This window comes from Triticum urartu, chromosome 6A (genome assembly GCF_056163025.1).
Source record: "Triticum urartu cultivar PI428250 chromosome 6A, HENAU_Tu73, whole genome shotgun sequence".
Lineage (NCBI taxonomy): Eukaryota > Viridiplantae > Streptophyta > Magnoliopsida > Poales > Poaceae > Triticum > Triticum urartu.
Window position 1 is genome coordinate 209524956 of NC_141878.1, and position 12771 is coordinate 209537726.

Here is a 12771-nt window from a genome sequence, read left to right on the forward strand (position 1 = left end):
TCTACTAGTAAAAAGGTTCATGCTATAGAAGAAATTAATGTTTTGAGTGGAAAGATGGATGAACTTATAAAATTGTTTGCTAATAAGAGTGTTTCTTCTGATCCTAATGATATGCCTTTGTCTACTTTGATTGAGAATAATAATGAATCAATGGATGTGAATTTTGTTGGTAGGAACAATTTTGGTAACAACGTGTATAGAGGAAACTTTAATCATAGGCCTGTTCCTAGTAATTCCTCTAATAATTATGGTAATTCCTACAACAATTCTTATGGAACTTATAATAAGATGCCCTCTGATTTTGAATCTAGTATTAAAGAATTTATTAGTTCGCAAAAGAGTTTCAATGCTTTGATTGAAGAAAAATTGTCTAAGATTGATGAATTGGCTAGGAACGTGGATAGAATTTCTCTTGATGTTGATTCTTTGAAACTTAGATCTATTCCACCTAAGCATGATATCAATGAGTCTCTCAAAGCCATGAGAATTTCCATTGATGAGTGCAAAGAAAGAACCGCTAGGATGCGTGCAAAAAAGATTGCTTTATAAAAGCGTGTTCTTCTAGTTTTGATGATAATAAGGATGAAGATCTAAATGTGATTGATGTGTCTCCTATTAAATCTTTGTTTTTCAATATGAATCTTGATAATGATGGGACTGGAAATGAGTCAACTTTAGTTAAAAGGCGTCCCAATGATTCGGAGTTTTTAGATCTTGATGCAAAAATTGGTAAAAGTGGGATTGGAGAGGTCAAAACTTTACATAGCAATGAACCCACTATTTTGGATTTCAAGGAATTTAATTATGATAATTGCTCTTTGATAGATTGTATTTCCTTGTTGCAATCCGTGCTAAATTCTCCACATGCTTATAGTCAAAATAAAGCTTTTACCAAACATATCGTTGATGCTTTAATGAAATCTTATGAAGAAAAGCTTGAATTAGAAGTTTCAATCCCTAGAAAACTTCAGTGGGAACCTACTATTAAAATTAAAATTAAAGATCATGAATGTTATGCTTTATGTGATTTGGGTGCTAGCGTTTCCACGATTCCAAAAACTTTGTGTGATGTGTTAGGTTTCCGTGAATTTGATGATTGTTCTTTAAATTTGCATCTTGCAGATTCCTATTAAGAAACCTATGGGAAGGATTACTGATGTTCTTATTGTTGCAAATAGGAATTATGTGCCCGTAGATTTCATTGTTCTTGATATTGATTGCAATCCTACATGTCCTATTATTCTTGGTAGACCTTTCCTTAGAACGATAGGTGCAATTATTGATATGAAAGAAGGGAATATTAGATTACAATTTCCGTTAAGGAAAGGCATGGAACAATTTCCTAGAAAGAAAATTAAATTACCTTATGAATCTATTATGAGAGCTACTTATGGATTGCATACCAAAGATGACAATACCTAAATCTATTCTTGCTTTTATGCCTAGCTAGGGGCGTTAAACGCTAGCGCTTATTGGGAGGCAACCCCATTTAATTTTTGTTCCTTGATTTTTTCTCATGTTTAGTAATAAATAATTCATCTAGCCTCTATTTAGATGTGGTTTTATACTTTTAATTAGTGTTCGTGCCAAGTAGAACCTTTGGGAAGACTTGGGGGAAGTTTTAGAGATCTTGCTGTAAAAAACAGAAACTTTAGCGCTCACGAGATTTGCTGCCATTTTTTACTGGAGAGTGCAATTAGGTTGATTCTTTTTGAAGATGATTAATAGACAAATTCCTCACGTCGACCAATTTATTTCAGAATTTTTGGGGTTACATAAGTATTCGAAACCTACAGATTAATACAGACTGTTCTGTTTTTGACAGATTCTGTCTTTCGTGTGTTGTTTGCTTATTTTGATGCATCTATGGCTAGTATCGGAGGGTATGAACTATAGAGAAGTTGGAATACAGTAGGTTTAACACCAATATAAATAAAGAATAAGTTCATTACAGTACCTTAAGTGGTGGTTTGTTTTCTTATACTAACGGAGCTCACGAGATTTTCTGTTGAGTTTTGTGTTGTGAAGTTTTCAAGTTTTGGGTAAAGATTTGATGGATTATGGAACAAGGAGTGGCAAGAGACTAAGCTTGGGGATTCCCAAGCCACTCCAAGGTAAAATTCAAGTACAACCAAAAGCCTAAGCTTGGGTATGCCCCGGAAGGCATCCCCTCTTTCGTCTTCTTCCATCGGTAACTTTACTTGATCCTATATTTTTATTCACCACATGATATGTGTTTTGCTTGAAGCGTCTTGTATGATTTGAGTCTTTATTTTTTAGTTTACCACAATCATCCTTGTTGTACACACCTTTTGGGAGAGACACACATGAATTGGAATTTATTAGAATACTCTATGTGCTTCACTTATATCTTTTGAGTTAGATAATTTTACTCTAGTGCTTCACTTATATCTTTTAGAGCACGGTGGTGGTTTTATTTTATAGAAATTATTGATCTTTCATGCTTCACTTATATTATTTTGAGAGTCCTTTAGAACAGCATGGTAATTTGCTTTGGTTATGAAATTAGTCCTAATATGATAGGCATCCAAGATGGGTATAATAAAAACTATCATAGAAAGTGCATTGAATACTATGAGAAGTTTGATACTTGATAATTGTTTTGAGATATAAAGATGGTGATATTAAAGTGTGCTAGTTGAGTAGTTGTGAATTTGAGAAATACTTGTGTTAAAGATTGCAAGTCCCGTAGCATGCGCGTATGGTAACCGTTGTGTAACAAATTTGAAACATGAGGTGTTCTTTGATTGTCTTCCTTATGAGTGGCGGTCGGGGACGAGCGATGGTCTTTTCCTACCAATCTATCCCCCTAGGAGCATGTATGTAATGCTTGGTTTTTGATGACTTGTAGATTTTTGCAATAAGTATGTGAGTTCTTTATGACTAATGTTGAGTCCATGGATTATACGCACTCTCACCCTTCCATCATTGCTAGCCTCTTCGGTATCGTGCATTGCCCTTTCTCACCTTGAGAGTTGGTGCAAACTTCGCCGGTGCATCCAAACCCCGTGATATGATACGCTCGGTCACACATAAGTCTCCTTATATCTTCCTCAAAACAGCCACCATACCTACCTATTATGGCATTTCCATAGTCATTCCGAGATATATTGCCATGCAACTTTCCACCGTTTCATTTATGACACGCTTCATCACTGTCATATTGCTTTGCATGATCATCTAGTTGACATCGTATTTGTGGCAAAGCCACCATGCATAATTTATCATACATGTCACTCTTGATTCATTGCCCTTCCCGGTACACCATCGGAGGCATTCATAGAGTCATATCTTGTTCTAGTATCGAGTTGTAATCATTGAGTTGTAAATAAATAGACGTGTGATGATCATCATTAATAGAGCATTGTCTCAAATAAAAAATAAAAAAAGAAAGGCCAAATAAAAAAGGAAGGCCCAAAAAAGGGAAAATAAAATGACAATGCTACTATCCTCTTTTTCCACACTTGTGCTTCAAAGTAGCACTATAATCTTTATGATAAAGAGTCTCGTGTTTTGTCACTTTCATATACTAATGGGAAATTTTTCATTACAGGACTTGGCTTGTATATTCCAACAACTAGTTGAGCCGTTCAAATGGCACAGAGATCCACAAAAGCCATGTTGTCGATGAAAATAGTTTCATTTTGCAAGGACATATTTGATATTGCTAATATAAAGACCATGTGTTAAAATCATGCTATATTGAAAATATGTTTATCATGCTGAGAAATCTGAGTTAAAAAATCTATAACATGCATAGACCAACGAAGGAAGCATTTAGTTAAAAAATATGGTTATCACCATGAGAAATCTGAGTTTGAAAAAAAAAACATGTTTGTATATGAAAGCATAGGTATTTGAAAGGTCCAGGAACAATTCTTTGTGTGGCCTGTTCGGAGTCGCGCATGCATCCATCGTGCCTATTTATCCATGTTTCTTCCTCAGTTCCTCATTTGGGCGAGAGAAGAACACTCAACTGGTGAGATTTCTCTTGTCCTATTATTTGGGATTTCTCTGCATGCATGGTTACACATATGGCCCATTACACCAACCACCACAATGTCCATTTCAAACACAAAGTGTTTTGAAAATTAAATTATGTTTTACCAAGGAGGAACAGTCCAGATTTGAAATAGCAGATGCAACTACTTTACCAATTCAAACTCTTTAGCAACCATTTATGATTATGATGTCTAATGGCACAAGGTGTCAATTTAGACTAAAGAGTTACTTGAAATGTGTTTCATTTGTTCTTTACAAAGTGCTAGATACAATTTCACTGCACATAAGAATTTTGAAGCTCGATTAAAAAGGTAATTTCATTCATACAAACCATAACTAAACAACGTGAATGTAAATATATATGACTGGGTCATACTTCCTAATACAAAAGCAAGCAACGGACTGGTAATAGGTAGGCCTATTTTAGAGAGATTGTGGTAAATTATAGTTCATTATTACATGCAAAATGTTTTTGCTTCGGAGCAGAACACTGGTCTATCTTTGTCTTCATATCCTTTTCTTCTCAGAGCTGGTGTGATGCCTTGCTCCTATTCATGGATCTTGACCTACAATTTTTTAACAAACTAAATTAGTTATTTATTCAATGGGAAATCTGAAGTCGGGATTACTTCGCCAATATTGTTAGCAAGTTTATGAGGGAAAAGAAAGCAATGTAACTTCCAAAAGTGAAGGTAAGAATGAAGTACATAGTAGTGTAGCTGAGAAAGTAGGAACATGAGCTGCGACATGTTTCAGAAAAATGGTCGAGGTTCCCTGATCCTAGTAACATGAGCTGCGATTATTTTGCCAGGGACTCATGGCTGTATATAACTTTCACAAGCAACATCCCATATGTGACAACCTACCTTTGATCACAAAGCTATATGATCTATATAATGGAGAAAAATGGAGCTTTCAATAACCTGTATACCTATTTTTCCCAAAGCAAACCTAAGAATGAAGTACACAGTATTGTAACTAGGAAAGTAGGAAAATTAAATCATATACTCTGAAACATATTGCAGAAAGAGAAGTGTGAAGCACGCTTCCTTGAAATTTGGACACAATCAGACATTCATTTTTTTTGAGCCTGCTATATATCTATGGGGAAGCATGGATAAGAAAAGATAGAAATTTAGAAAATGTATGCAAATTCACATATATTTTTCTAAAATCCCATGGAAATGTGTGGGTCCACTTGGTCTATCAGGACGGTGTATTTCAAAAAATCAAGTCAGGCAGCTAATAGTTTGGATAGAACCTCTATAGATAGTAGAAAGCAACATCCAACGATTCGACTGTACAGACTAAAAAGTTCGCCAGGAAATGAGAAGAGCCAGCAAAATAGACTAAGTTACAGAAGAAGCACCTGAAATAAAATAGTGGCAGTTAGTTTGGCAAGAAACCTGCATATATTTGAGTGCAATTCGCGTCCTCTAGGCCATCGTTCTCACGCATTTTTTCCTAGTAAGTAGAAAGCATATATAGAGTATGAAAAGGGGATACATATTACACAACTAGTAGTTTCAGAGCTTTAGAAGGCCGTCCAGTTTTAGATAGTATGCTTTCACCTATGCAGAACTGGACGTTGTACTACTTATTTTAGAGTCAAGACATATTTCAATCTCTAAATGAAACCTGACACGAATCATCTGCTACTCTAGAAATTTGATTTATCACGGCTAACCAACATGGAACGATCATCTGACTTTCTGGCTATACTAACGTGTAAATATTTGGCAGGTATAGACTCGTTCAAGTTGACTGCAAAAGCAATGAAGGTTGTTGTAGCTAGATAAATGACTCGTTCAAGTTGACCACCAAATTTTTGTTAGGAAGTGGATGCCTACTAATAGCGCATCTCGGGGAATCACAGTGAGAATTAAAGGCCTGGAGAAATGCAAAACGGCAAGATAAAATTCAGACATTGGCATGGAAAGAAACTAATAGGAAAACATGCACCATCAATCACTCACCATAAGGACAGCAACTGGACAATAGCTGAGCTGCGATAGATGGTTACCAAGTAATGAATGGAAGGAAAATCACTACAAAATAACCATGAGAACACCAAACTATCTGCAAACATGAAGGCTCTTTCTTGGATTAGACAGGACGAGTACGCCATGATAATCCAAAGAACAAAAAGATGGATTTAAATTTATAGAGCAATGCTAGGAAGATATTGTCTTGAACAACAGAAAGTAAGAAAACAATAAAGCAAGCAACAAACCTGCAAAAAATACCCTCCAAGTTTTGCGTGAAAATCCATCGAATATATCCTCGATCGCATATGTCTCTGTCGAGGTACTCTACAGGAAGGTTCTCCAAAAAACAGAGTAACATTGTTTTTCCTTTTTGAGAGTTTGATAGCAAACCTGCAATGTATCAAAAAGGGATTAGAATTGATAAGAAAATAAATCTCTGCTATTTTATAGTCGAAGAACATGCTTCAATCGACAAAAATACAAAAACATTGAAATTTGATGGTGTAAGGAACCTGCAGTGATATACTGAGCCATAAACTACTTTGCAATGATATACTGAACCATAAACCTGAAGCTCTACTTTGATGCCAATAAATTTATAACTGGGAAAGTAGGAAAATGAAATCATATACTCTAAATCATATTGTAGAAACAGAAGCGTGAAGCACACTTCCTTGAAATTTGAACACAAGTGAACATTCATTTAGCATACAGAGGTAACATAAACTTAAGCAAGACTATTTAATTGATCATGGTACATGGTGGATTTTTTATAATTGATATTCCGCTGGAAGTGGATAAGTTCTGTAAATATTCGGATGCTCATTTTCAGTAGTCATATAAATCGACCTGATTTCCCAGCTTAGACGTTTCAGACATGTCTCACAATATGATGTGACCATGGGTTCAATCCCATGTTCAATTATGTACGAAGAGAGGCCCCATTTGGAAACATGTAAGCACAATCAAATGCCTGGGCACATAGTTCTGTTTACAAAGCTATTTGCAGGTTTGAATGCGTTGCAGCAAGATGGCATGATAATCTATAGTAACCAAGAATGTTCGAAAAACAAGATAGAAAATCATAGCAGAGGAACTGAGCAAATCAGTTAAGCGCGATATGTAAGACATGACTGACATGATGGAACAAGATGCATGAATGGCAAGTAAATACTACTACCACATGATGTAGAGAAGGAGAGCACGACGTTTTAAGCATATAGTAATATGAATGGAGCTCACGGGAATATGGCGCGATGACTGGCTGTCTTCACTTCCTGTAAAACAATTATGATTTCCATCAGATAAAGGAGAAAGCTACTTACAAACCTACAGTAGAGATGCTACATAATGTAAGCTCAAAAGAACACAAGCTTTCAAGTTAATGTAATGATCAGGCCAAGACTCTGCACCTATCATCATCACAACTGTGGACATACGATGTGCTGTGTATTTTTAGATCTTTCATTCAAATAATTTGTAGCACTGGCAGACATACAAAGGCTGACCCATGTTATTTCAGTCTTATGACTTTTACTTTAGCAGAACACTCATTTGGTCAATCTTGGTCGAAGAGCACCGAAACAATTTTAGGAGCATCCATTAAGAAAATAGTAACAATAGCAGCACAGTCAGGCATATAAATTGGTGAGTAAAACATATCTTGTTTGGATTATTCTACCAGGATAGATAATAAAACTTCACCTGCCATGTCCTTTTTCAGCATAGTGCCAATATATACTTCAAAAAAGCATTGGACTACCATATTGTCTAATAGATTCTGGGATCCCTGAGGAACGTGGTCTTCTATGTCAGATCTGCACACCTCAAGTTTAAAAATACAAATATTAGCAAAGTAAAATATGAGTGAGGAGGAAGTGAGGGAGAGAAAGAGTGGAGCACCAAGTTCGCCGCTGGCCTGCATCGCTCGAGCCACCTCCAACAGGCACGTGTTGTTCTCCTTGTACTCCAGATGCACGAGACATCCATTGGAGGAGACATGAGCTCCTGCTTCCTCTCGCCTTCCCACACCGCCTGTTCACCTCGAGCTCCTTGCCCGGCGGGGGGTGGAGGCAGAGGTGGCACCTCATGGCGCAGAGGAGACGACGACGCGGTGGCGCGACAAGTCGACCCGCCGGCCGCCGGCAGGTGCGCGAGGCCTCACCCTGCCCCTTACCCCCACCCGTTGTTGCTTGACTTCCTCACCGGCCTCCTCCTTCCCCTTGTCGTTGCATCCTACCCCACACCTGCACCGCGATGACCCTGCCGGCGCTGCTCCCCCACGACGATACGTCCGATCTGGATCGACGGCAACATGGAAGAGGACAGGAGGAGGTAAGCAGAGGAGAAGGTCGGCGGTGGATCAACGACGACGTGGTAGAGGAGAGGAGGAGGCGAGTGGAGAGACAAGGCCGGCGGCTGCAGGTGAGGAGAGGATGAGGGAGAGAGGGAGGGGTGTGGCGGCTTGTGGGGATGGAGGGGAAGGAGAAAGAGCGCTAGGGTTCGTTTGGCGGGTCGGGTGGGTGTAGGGCGAGAAGCAGGCGATTGGGTGCGGAGCGTGCCGAGCTCATTGGGCAAAACCTGGTGCACCCGGAAACAGCCAATCCAGCCAACAAGAGCTCGGTGTGAGCCCACTTGTCATTGGACAACTAAAACAACTGCGAGGTGAAAATCGGGTTTAACCACGAGGTAAAGATCTGACGGTCCAGACATGCTAGAAAACTAAATCCGATGGCCGACGAAGGCCCAATCGAGGGAGCTTTCTGGAGGAGAGTTGGCTAGCCTCTTTATTGGTTTAAATAGGCTTCCTCAAATGCTCTAGGTATTCATGAGAAAGTAAGTTGAATGCACAACCACTTGGTTTCTTTTGTTGAGTTTTCATATATTTATAGCTCTAGTGCGTCCGTTGCATGGCAATCCCTAATCTTTGCATTGACATTAATTGATGGGCATCTCCCTATCCCATTGATTAGCTGCGTCAATGTGAGACTTTCTTCTTTTTTTGTCTTATCTACATAACCCCCATCATCATATTCTATTTCATCCATAGTGCTATATCCATGGCTCACGCTCATGTATTGCGTGAAAGTTAAAAAAAGTTTGAGATTGCTTAAGTATGAAACAATTACTTGGCTTGTTATCGGGTTGTGCATGATGAGAGCATTCTTGTGTGATGAAAATGGAGCATGACCAAACTATATGATTTTGTAGGGATGAACTTTCTTTTGCCATGTTATTTTGAGAAGACATGATTGTTTAGTTAGTATGCTTGAAGTATTATTATTTTTATGTCAATATTAAACTTTTGTCTTGAATATTTCAAATCTGAATATTCATGCCACTTAAAGAAAATTATATTGAGAATTATACTAGGTAGCATTCCACATCTAAAATTCTGTTTTTTATCATATACCTACTCGAGGACGAGCGGGAATTAAGCTTGGAGATGCTTGATACGTCTCCAACGTATCTATAATTTTTTATTGCTCCATGCTATTATATTATCTATTTTGGATGTTAATGGACTTATTTATACATTTTTATATTATTTTTGGGACTAACCTACTAATCCAAGGCCCAGTGCAATTTGCTGTTTTTTTGCCTATTTCAGTGTTTCGCAGAAAAAGAATATCAAACGGAATCCAAATGGAATGAAACTTTCGGGAGAGTTATTTTTGGAACAAATGTGAACCAGGTGACTTGAAATGGACGTCAAGAAATCAACGAGGAGGCCACGAGGCAGGGAGGTGCGCCTGCCCCCCTGGGCGCGCCCCCAACCTCGTGGCTCCACCGACCTACTTCTTCCTCCTATATATATCCATATACCCAGAAAACATCGAGGAGCACCACGAAACCCTATTTCCACCGTCACAACCTTCTGTACCCAAGAGCTCCCATCTTGGGGCCCTTTCCGGAGCTCCGCCGGAGGGGGAATCGATCACGGAGGGCTTCTACATCAACACCATAGCCTCTCCGATGATGTGTGAGTAGTTTACCACAGACCTTCGGGTCCATAGTTATTAGCTACATGGCTTCTTCTCTCTCTTTGGATCTCAATACAAGGTTCTCCTCGATCTTCTTGGAGATCTATTTGGTGTAACTCTTTTTGCGGTGTGTTCGTCGAGATCCGATGAATTGTGGGTTTATGATCAAGTTTATCTATGAACAATATTTGATTCTTCTCTAAAATCTTTTATGTATGATTGGTTATCTTTACAAGTCTCTTCGAATTATCAGTTTTGTTTGGCCTACTAGATTGATCTTTCTTGCAATGGGAGAAGTGCGTAGCTTTGGGTTCAATCTTGCGGTGTCATTTCTCAGTGACAGCAGGGGCAGCAAGGCACGTATTGTATTGTTGCCATCGAGGATAAAAAGATGGGGTTTATATCATATTGCTTGAGTTTATCCCTCTACATCATGTCATCTTGCCTAATGCGTTACTCTGTTCTTATGAACTTAATATTCTAGATGCATACTGGATAGCGGTCGATGTGTGGAGTAATAGTAGTAGATGCAGAATTGTTTCGGTCTACTTGTCGCGGACGTGATGCCTATATACATGATCATGCCTAGATATTCTCATAATTATGCACTTTTCTATCAATTGCTGGACATTAATTTGTTCACTCACCGTAATACTTATGCTATCTTGAGAGAATCCACTAGTGAAACCTATGGCCCCCGGGTCTATCTTTTATCATATAAGTTTCCAATCTATTTTATTTTGCAATCTTTACTTTCAATCTATATCATAAAAATATCAAAAATATTTATCTTATTAGTATTATCTCTATCAAATCTCACTCTCATAAGTGACCGTGAAGGGCTTGACAACCCCTTTATCGCGTTGGTTGCGAGGTTCTTATTTGTTTGTGTAGGTACGAGAGACTTGCGTGTAGTCTCCTACTGGATTGATACCTTGGTTCTCAAAAACTGAGGGAAATACTTATGCTACTTTGCTGCATCACCCTCTCCTCTTCAAGGAAAAACCAATGCAGTGCTCGAGAGGTAGCAAATACCTACCGCCGTTGTGCTGCATCATCCCTTCCTCTTTGGGGAAATACCGACGTAATTTCAAGCGACATCACGCGCCTGCGCTTGAAAGCACAAGTGCTCCTTGGGTGATTTTGGTAATTAATGTCAACATATCTCTTGTTGGACTAATACTTTTATCTCGTATATTCCAGAAAGTTCAGCAAAGGCATGGAATGGACAAGAGGATGTGGAACCCCTTCAAGAATCTAAGGACAAGGATTGGCAAAAGCTCAAGATTCTACATTTTCAGTTCAGTGATCCAAGATCGCATTGAGTCCATAGGAAAGCCAATATTATTAAAAGGGGATGAGGTGTTGCTTAATGGCTTGCTTGCTCAAAGTGCTTAGTGATATGCTCCAAAAGCCCTCGACCACTCTCTCATTTCCACATATGTCCCAAAAGTCAAACTCGGCCCCACCGATTTGATCTATCCGGTACCACCGAGTTCACTTGACATAGCCACTGCCAGAAACCCTAGACACTTCGGTCTTACCGATGGGATCTCGATATCACCGAGATGGGCTTGCAAACTCTCTGTTGCCTGTTGCAATTATTTCGGTCTCACCGAGATAAGCAAATCGGTCCCACCAAATTTGCTTGACCAACTCTCTGGTTTGCTTATTACCAAAATCGGTCTCACCGAGTTTGTGTAATCGGTCAAACTGAGTTGAGGTTTTACCCTAACCCTATCACATCGGTCCCACCAAGTTGATCATATTGGTCCCACTAAAAAGTCTAACATTCACATTTTGAACTGAATCGGTCTGATCGAGTTTGGTGAATTGTGTGTACCGGCTAGATTTTGTGTGGAGGCTATATATATCCCTCCACCCTTCCTCCATTCATTAGGAGAGCCATCAGAACATGCCTACACTTCCAGCATTCATTTTCTGAGAGAGAACCGCCTACTCATGTGTTGAGATCAAGACATTCCATTCCAACCACAAGAATCTTGATCTTCAGCCTTCCCCAAGTTGCTTTCCACTCAAATCATCTTTCCACCATAGCCAAATCTGTGAGAGAGAGTTGAGTGTTGGGGAGACTATCATTTGAAGCACAAGAGCAAGGAATTCATCATCAACACACCAGCTATTACCTTTTGGAGAGTGGTGTCCCCTAGATTGGTTAGGTGTCACTTGGGAGCCTCCGTCAAGATTGTGGAGTTGAACCAAGGAGTTTGTAAGGGTAAGGAGATCGCCTACTTCGTGAAGATCTACCCAAGTGAGGCAAGTCCTTCATGGGTGATGGCCATGGTGGGATAGACAAAGGCTGCTTCTTCGTGGACCCTTCGTGGATGGAGCTCTCTGTGGACTCGCGCAACCGTTACCCTTCGTGGGTTGAAGTCTCCATCAACGTGGATGTACGATAGCACCACCTATCGAAACCACGCCAGAAATCTCCGTGTCTCCAATTGTGTTTGCTCCCTCTAAACTCCAATCCCATCCCTTTACTTTCTTACAAGTTGCATGCTTTACTTCCCAATGCTCATATACTCTTGCCATGCTTGCTTGAAATGTATTGTGAATGTTTAAACTTGTGCTAAAACTCCACCTTAACTTAAAGAAATTAAAAAGTGATACTTTTCTTTGTTGAGGATCTAATCACCCCCCCTCTATACATCTCTTCTCGTTCCTACAGCGCTACCGATGATGACGGCTCAACCGAGGTCCTCTTGATGGATCACCACGCCTGGGTCTTTGTCGTCGCTCCGGTGGTGGTAGGGCAG

At 39.4% G+C, this 12771-nt stretch overlaps 1 long non-coding RNA gene across 6 annotated transcripts; it reads right to left on the minus strand.

Moving 5' to 3' along the window:
* Positions 1–4301: 4301 nt before the first annotated feature.
* On the minus strand, positions 4302–8563 carry LOC125512234 (uncharacterized). 6 transcript variants are annotated; one of them, XR_007285274.2, is made up of 5 exons: positions 7914–8563; positions 7716–7828; positions 7254–7288; positions 5285–6401; positions 4302–4589 (listed from the first exon to the last, which is right to left on the minus strand). It is a non-coding gene; the product is annotated as an uncharacterized LOC125512234 (long non-coding RNA). The 6 variants fall into 6 exon arrangements; XR_007285275.2 differs by having other exon boundaries at positions 4302–5487; positions 6000–6401; positions 7914–8561; XR_007285273.2 differs by having other exon boundaries at positions 4302–6102; positions 6257–6401; positions 7914–8559.
* Positions 8564–12771: the final 4208 nt, after the last annotated feature.